This window comes from Cryptomeria japonica, chromosome 10 (assembly GCF_030272615.1).
Source record: "Cryptomeria japonica chromosome 10, Sugi_1.0, whole genome shotgun sequence".
Lineage (NCBI taxonomy): Eukaryota > Viridiplantae > Streptophyta > Pinopsida > Cupressales > Cupressaceae > Cryptomeria > Cryptomeria japonica.
Window position 1 is genome coordinate 360,997,709 of NC_081414.1, and position 9,019 is coordinate 361,006,727.

The following is a 9,019-nucleotide window of genomic DNA, read 5'->3' on the forward strand; positions in this document are numbered from 1 at the left end:
TCTTTCTTTCTTTCCAGATAGTCCAAACAATCATTGCTGGGTCGATCAACCACAGGGTGCTCCATTTTGTCTGACTGAACAATGGCCATGCAACAAGGAATTCTTTTAGAGACACACTTCTAATTGTATATAGGTTAACCATACTTAGGAACCAATCCCAACACCTATGTGCAAACTTACAATTGAAGAGTAAATGGTCCACTGTTTCTTCCCCAATGTTGCATAACACGCACCAACTTGGACCTTGAATACCTATGGTTTTCAGCCTATCACCAGTGAGTATCCTCTCATATAGAGCAATCCATAGGAAAGCCCCTGCTTTTGGTAAAATCCACCTGTTCCAGCACAACTTGCTAGGCCAATTCGGGTTGATAGCTGTATGCCTCTGAACTTTGTAGCCCAACTTAACACTATACTCCCCTAACTTTGCTGCACACCAGAATAAGCTATCTTCTTCATCTGATGCTAAAATTGATCTACTGCTAAGTAACTCCTTGAGTTTCTTACACAGCTCCAGGTTGCTGATAGCTACCTGTTTCCAGGACCTCAAGCCATGGTGCTCAACACTCTCGAAATAACTGTCAACCTGCGTACCTATAGTAGATTCGATGGTGTTGACCCAGTCTTGATCGTCGAAGCATTCTGATAGCAGCGGTTCCCCATCCCATGAGTCCCACTAGAACTTGGCCCTACCTCCATTACCAATCTTCCAAGAGATGTGATTTGTGATTATACCCCTGCTATTCCAGAGAAAGTTCCAGGTGGGAGAGGCCCTGTCTATGTCTGCAATTGTGAAAATCTGGTCAGGATCATCAGAGTCAAGATACTTTTTCTGAAAAATCATGCACCATAGTTTATTGGGACATTTGTACATCTTCCAAGATAGCTTTGTTCCTAGTGCCATGTTCTGAATACTCATTTTTCTCAGCCTTGCTCCCCCATCCTCTTTCTGCATGCACATGGTATCCCAGTTTATCAGAGGTATCTTCCTATGATCCTTGGCCCCATCCCAAACAAACTTTTTTAAAAGCCCATCTAATTTAGCACCAACTAGATTAGATAATTGAAAGCATTGCATACTATAAATTGGAACCGCTGCTAGCACAGATTTTATCATTAATAGTCGTCCAGCTTGGGTAAGCCATCTATTCTTCCATTGCTCCGTTTTGACCTTACAAGAGTTTAGGACGTCCTCCCAAATTTAGGATTTCCTACTGCCTGTGTTAATTATGATCCCAAGATATTTGATGGGAAGATCAAAAATTTTGAAGCCAAGCAAATGCGAAATGCGATTCTGTGACAACCTTCCTGTGTTGAAAAAGAAAACCTGTGATTTATCCACATTCATTTACTGGCCTGATAGCTTCGAATATTCATCTAGCACCTCACTAATTCCTTTGGCTTCCTTCATCGTTGCTTCACCAAACAGGATTGTGTCATCAGCAAATTGTGAATGGGTGATGGGCTCTATTAGTATGTGAACTCGAATACCATTCTAATGCCTAGCGGATTGCTTTGTTTTAATTAAATTCCCAAGGACCTCTGCCATGAGTAAAAAGAGAGCCAGGGATAGAGGGTCCCCTTGCCTTAATCCATTGGTAGCTTTGAAGAAGCCACAAATCGCACCATTGACAAGCAAAGAGAAATTAACCGTGGAAATGCAGAAACTAACACAATCAATCCATTCATTTGGAAATCCATAACATCTAAGTACCTTAACCAAGAATTGCCATACCACCTTATCATAAGCTTTTGCAACATCAAGCTTTATGATCATACCTTTTAATTTCTCTTTTATGAATGGAGTGCATGACTTCAGACACTAAAATAATATTGTCCACTAACTCTCTTATAGGAGTGAACCCATTCTGATTTTCTGAAATGAGGTCAGGTAAAAGCTTCTTCAGTCTACTGGCCATAGCTTTCGAGATGATTTTGTATATGGTATTGCATAGCGATATGGGCCTAAGATCGTGCATTGAAGAGCATTCTTGTTTTTTGGGAATTAAGGCAATGATTGTATTATTCATTTCTTTTACAAAGTTCCCTTTTTTCTGAATTCCTCTACAACCAACCAAACATCATAACCTATAAAGTCCCAACATTTCTGATAGAATTCAGCAGTCATACCATTCGGGCCCGGAGCCTTGTGAGGGAGAAGCTCAAATGTAGCCCTTTTAACTTCCTCCAAAGAGTAAGGTTCGCATAGCATTTTTTCCTCATCTACAGAGACCAACTTGTGCACGAGTTCGGAAAGCCTGTTATCCGATGCATCCCCTATCTGACAGTAATTCCCCAAGATTTTAACAAAATGATCGAGTGCAGCTTGCTCTAACTCAGCCTTAGTACTTCTCAATGTCCCTCCACCATCCATGATTGCAATGATTTTATTCTTGTTCCTTCTGACTTTTGAAGTTGAATGGAAAAATTTTGTATTACGATCGCCCTCAGCAATCCATAACGCTCTCAACTTATCTCGCCAATAGACTTCTTCTCTGTTTAGCAGCTCCGCATATTGTTCCTTAAGGAGTTTTTCTTTCAGAAAGTCTTCCCTGACCATCCCTACCAGCATCACTCTACTATTGATATCTTTTGATTCTTCTTCAATTCTGAGTTTTTTAGAGAAGATATTTTTGAATGAGAACTTGTTCCAATGCTTGATTTTGTTTTTGATATATTGAATTCTCTTTACAAAACAAAAGCTAGGGGAGCCCCAAAAGGTGTTCCTTTCTAGCCACCATGTTTGAAGAAGGTCAATGAATTTAGGATCCCTCCACCACATACTCTGGAATTTGAAGTAGTTTCTATTCTTAGGTGCCTCATGATTGATAGACAAAGTAACAGGGAGATGATCTGATCCAGCTTGCGGGATGATGTTAGTGTTGATGGAGAAACTGCCATTAATCCACCATTCCCTCACAAAGAAATGATCCAATCTTTCAGAAATTTTTGAGAAGTTAAGTCTTCTGTTGGTCCAAGTGAACTTACCATTTTTCAGGATAACATCCACCACTTGACAGTTCAAAATGAATTCTTTGAAGTCTTCCATTACTCTTGTGTTCTTTCTAAGCCCTCCTTCCTTGTCATCAATATCTAAGATTGCATTGAAGTCCCCAACCAAGATTACTTTATGCATCTCCAATAATTACAATTGCTCATATATCTCTGCCCATACTCTTAGCTTTTCATCTGTCTTAATTGGCCCATAGATGTTAAACAAGGGAAAACCAATACCTCCTAGTTTGTATACGATGTCGCAAGCCATCCAAAAGTCATTGGACGCTATTGGGAACACCTTGAAGACTTCAGAGTTCCACAAGATTCCAAGACCTCCAGTAATACCTCTGGCATCTTGAAACAATCCCTCCCATTTATAATAAAATTTGATGAGTTCGGACACCTTATCGCCATTCAATTTAGTTTCCTGAAGTAAGATCATTTCGGACTCTAACTTGGCCAAAGATCTTTTGACCAGGCGTCTTTTGTCAGGGGCTGCTAAGCCCCTGACATTCCATGATGTGATTCTCATTTCTGCCCAAGGGAGGGGTTGCCTCCCTTGGAGTTCTTCATGAAGTCCAGAACACAGACAATGCCTTTTTCTATTGCTTTTTCTTCCCTAATCTGTCTATTGCTTTTCCTGCCTTTAACCCCCTTTTCTCTGCCCAGGAGGGTTTGGTTGATTGGCTAATGCATCTGGGGTCTAGGTTGTTCAAGACATCTTCTTCATCTTCCCGGTCTAAGTTACTTGTATTAGTATCACTTGTGCAATCCTCAATAGTGTTTACAGCCTGAGAACCTAGCGGAGAAGACAGAACTTGGCTCGGTATAGCCACTCTATCTACATTATTCATTTCTGGTTCCACCTGACAGGGTTGGGAGTTAGGTTTCGGATATGTCCTAGCATTAGGCAATGATTCATTTGTCGCAGGAGGCCACCGGTTCTGCTCATTCATTTTCTTTAACCACATCGCTTTTTCCTTATCTTCTATCCTCTTCTTATTATTATATGCCCTTCACACAAAAATTCTACAATTTTTGGCTTGATGGGTTTTGCTTCCACATTTTTGGCAAGTATGGAGTTCTTTCTCAATTTCAATGACTTGTTTCCATATTCCATTTGTTGTTATAAGATTTATATGGGGGGAATCTGCTTGACCGCTGCAATTTTCATCCTAGCGTTTACGTATGAATCATTTTCAATGATATCCTCATCGATCGATATCAAGAAGAGTTCTGAGTGTTCGACCGATTTTCTCAAGGCACGGGTCCCCCCAATATTCGATTGGGAGATTAAACAGTCTGATCCATACCGGAGTTTCATAAATTGCTAGATTAAGTGGGTTAAAATTAGGTGTTCAAGGTTGGATGTACAATGGTAAGTTATCGAAAAACCAATTTTTTGAATTCAAGGTTTGATCCCTTGCTCCTTTTTCTATGAAGACAACCACAAAAAAGCCTTTCGGCAAGAATTTCACCATGACATGGCTGCCCCAATTCTCTTCTACCCAAGGGGTAATGCTTGGCCTAGCTTTCTTTGGACCAATAATTCTGGCAATAATTGCAAGATCCTCCCAAATGCATTTGTCATCCACAACTTCCTTCGTTAAATCGATCACTACCAGTCCCGGCATGTTACTTTCTTCTGTGGTATTCTGTTGTGGCGCAACATCCTCCTCCTCTGAGATTTTATCATTATTTCAGAATTTGTGGGTCGGACCATGATCATCCCAGTCGACGTCCAAAATCCGCCATTTTGCCTACCTAACTATTGGTTGTTCCTTCCCTTGCCCCCCGCTTGGACCATCGATTTTACCCTGCAGATGCTCATGTGCCTTCTGTTGGAATTCGCCCTCCAGTGAGCGACCCTTGAATGCTTCCTTCTGCTCTTTGCTTTCCGTCCTCTACTCTTCGCACTCAGGCTGTCACACCTTGCTCACCATTTTTTTCCCTCCGTTATTAGGCAATATTATTTACCAACACCCAAAAAAATTCATTATCCATCGTTGTTGTTTTCTTATCTAAGGTGAATTTGCTCTTCTCTCCATGTCTTCTATACCATTATATGATCAATCCTGATAAAGGTGTTATTAGTTGGAAGGAAATTTTCATTAGGACTATGAATAATTTGAATAAATAATGTAAATTTTTTTGGGCTTATTTGTTTTACCAAAATTTTGCAGGTTATTTTGATAGTAAGAAATGAGGAAAAATCCCAAGGTACAAAGAGGTTATATAATGAATCTATTAAAAGACTCACATTTCACAATGTTTCAATGAAGGTCACGTTAAGTATGGATTTGTCTAGGTTCAAGTTCATGAAGTTGTTAAATGAAGGCACCATGAGAGTTTTCAAGTTTGAGATAAGATATGGACATTTGTGGTCTTTCAACAAAGCTAAAAATACTCTACTCTTGAAAGTGTTGGAGTAAATAATTTATATATTAATAATTCACTTAATTGCATTAATTCACTAAATAACCAATGCCTTAGTTAGTAATTAATTATTGGCATTTATTAGTTAGTTAATTAATAAATTATGAATAATTAATTAATATTTATATCCATGCATAATGCAAACTAGGAAAAGCAAATTATGTCTAGATTTTTGAGTTTCATGCATTAATTAGTCTATTATGCTATTTATGTATACATGAACGATTCATGCATTGTGTTTTAAACTCTCAGTCTATCTTGTAGACTCCACCATTTAGGGTTTCTATCTTTAGAGTTAGATTTCTTTATAAGGATGTCATATCCTTCATTGTAACTCAAGCAAATTCAAAACAACAAGCAATTCAATTATTGTTATTTGTTTTCAATTATTTTTTTGTTCGATTTTCTTTTTATGTGTGACAGGTATTCTTGCAGAAGATAACTGGGCTTGTGGGATTTGCATTTTACAAATTCTAACAGAAAGGGTACCTATACTTCCAACAAAAATACAATGATAGTGTCCCTTCTAAGAAACTAAAAAAGGACCTTGGAGTATAAATTAGAGCACAATTCCATCTTGTGCAAGGAGAAGATTTTTCTACTGAGGTTGTGAGGTCAAATGAAGAGATATTTGTCATCAATCCTCTCGTTGGGTGGAGGGATTTGGATCAGTATAATGAGAGCAAGAACTTCTAAATTTATAGATTTATATGTTAGGACTACATATTAATTTATTTCCTTATGTATATGGTTGTCTATGTTGTCTATATCAGCTATATTTTGTTTTGATTATTAGTTGTATTTTGTTGTATATATCAGCTATATTTTATTGTGCATATGAGCTAAATTTTGTTTTAGATATCAGTTGTATCCTCTTCTATCTAATGTTTCAAATTGACATACTCTACTTGTATCCTCCATAGTATGAAATAAGACTCTATGTGGTATTCATTTAATTCTTAGCTTATGATTATCATTTTTTTATAAACTATCTTTAATATAAAAAAGGTTGTGACCCATAATTTAGAAGAACTGTTGAAAGTTACCCTGGAGAAGAGAAAGCCCTCTTCTCTCCTTTTGGGTTCCTCTAAAATAAGAAAATTGGACTTTAAAGGAACTAATTCTAAAGGTGTTACAATTGACATAATTGATTATTTGGATGGGGAGCATAAGGAAGGAAAGGGTGAAAAAGGTGTTAGGGGCTCTAGCCCTAGTCAGCCAAGGTAGCAGGTATGTCTGTTTGGATTTGGTTGCTTCATAGGACAAAGGTAAAGATTCCAAAGGAAAAATTCTTGTGAAAGAGGAGGAGGAGGAAATATCTTTTAAGGAAGAGTTTAACCCTCACAATGAATAAGAGAGTGTAGAGAATGAGAGTGAAGAAAATAGTGAATAAGAAAAGAAAGAGGAGGAGATAAAGGATTTTTGGAAGACTGCAATAATAATAACAATAATGGGGAGGAGATAAATGATGGATCTAGGAGAATGTTGAAGAAGATAATTTGATTGAACTTGGACAAGATCATGAAGAGAGAAATAAAGAAGAGTAGAATTTAGATCTTGCTACTAAGTTGGATAGTGACAATGAGACCATTTTTTCTCACAAAGTGAAAATTATGGATCTACATGTGTGTATGGTTGACTTGGAAACAAAGGTTGAAGTGGCTAACATGAAGCAAAAATTCAAAATGATGGAGATAATGGTATTATGAAGAAAGCGGTAATGGTTAGAGTGTCATGATAATTTGAGATTAAAAAGCAATTGAAGAAATAAGACAAACCTCCTAATGGTAAAGACACTTGAAAAGGATAAAACAAGAATCTCAAGTTTGGATAGATGGAGTCACTTTCTAGCCGAACATAGAATTGGGAGCTCATAAGTGGCTCCAAAAATTAATGTTTTCTAATTCCTTTTTGTTTTGTTGTTCTATGGTCTTAGACTTGTTTTTTGGTATTAAAGTCAATGTGCCTCTATAGACATCAATAGTAGATACTTTACTCTAGGCTTGTGTGCCATTAAGGATATTATTAAGGTTATCTTGCTTTTGGTATGTGTGCCTTACTTTAAATATAAGCTAGAAATCCTTAGTTTAATTTAAGTGTTTGGTTTGGTCTAGGTTGTTTTGCCTAGTTTTTTTTGTTTTATCTCCATGAGTCTTGGTATTAGGGCCCTTCAGCACTTATATAATAAAAAACATGATCAATTCCTTGTTTGTGAAGTATTTTGGTAGCATGGTTGAACAAAAAAACAACAAGTGGGAAAAAGAAAAAGAGCATGCAAGTTTTAGACCAAAGCACTCAACAATTGATCATGAAATTTCATTAAGATATATCAATAAAAAAGGTTAGAATGAGAAAGAGGAAGCTTAGTGTAGTTTTGTTGATTTCATGAAGGTTTTTGATACAATTCTTAAGAATAAGTTATGGTGTAGAATAAAAGATATTGGTATCCTAGTGCAATTTAGAGAGGTTGTCCATAGGCTCTATAAAGAGGTTTGGGTCCAAAAAAAATCTCATGTGGGTACTTCAAAAAGTTTTAAGAGTGATATTAGAGTTAAGAAATTGTTGTATGTTATTTAACATACTCTTTGCCCTTTATTTTAATAATGGTTATAATTGAAAGGTGTGCATGGGGTTCTTCTAAGGGAATATGTTTTCAAGCCTATCATGTATGTTAATGAAATGATTTTGATTGCTAGGTCTACTCAAGAGTTACAAGAACAAAAAAAAATTTCCTTGAGCACTTTTACAAAGATGTGGGCATGCAAGTTAATACTAGCAAGACCAAGATCATGGTTTTTTACAATAGAAAGAAAGAATCAAATTGACCTTTATTTTAAATGAAGTATTCTAGAGAAATTAATAGAACATAAATACCTTGGTGTTGACTTCAAGAAGCTTAGTTAGGAAACTTGTAGAAGGAAGAGCACTTTGCAGCACAACTATATAGCTATGTTATGAATGAATAATATATCTCATAAGCTATATAAGAATATTCATTTGAATAGAATAGCCAAAAAATAAGTTTGAACCAATATTTAAAATTAATATTTTTGAAATGTTTAAATTATGTGCATATTTATATGATCCAGGAGGAAGAACAAAATAGTGTCACGATAACACATTACAAAATGAGGTATCACAAGTTGATTATTTCAAACTTATACTTTAGCAACTTGGTATAGATTGGAAATGTATGGTTGGATGGCCAAAAAATTATTATTAACTAGTCTACAAGATATTTGTAAAATTACATTTAATTTAAATAATCTTGTTTCAAAAAAAAAATGTAAAATGTAGATTAGATGGAAATTGACCAAGTATGATATTATTCTAGTCTATGGGGAAGTTTTCTTTCACTTGAAGGTTACAAAGAATGAATGTCATTATTGATTTATCTTGGAGATAGTCTTAATAAGTAATTTGTTGGAGTTATAGAAGCAAGTGATTAAATGGGTCCATTTGAAGAGAATGATGCAAAATAACCTTGTAATAAACTATTATTATGCATTTCAAATTATGGATATAAATTTAAACAACATCTTTATTATATTTGTTGCAATAAGTAATATCATTTTTAGGTGCCCCA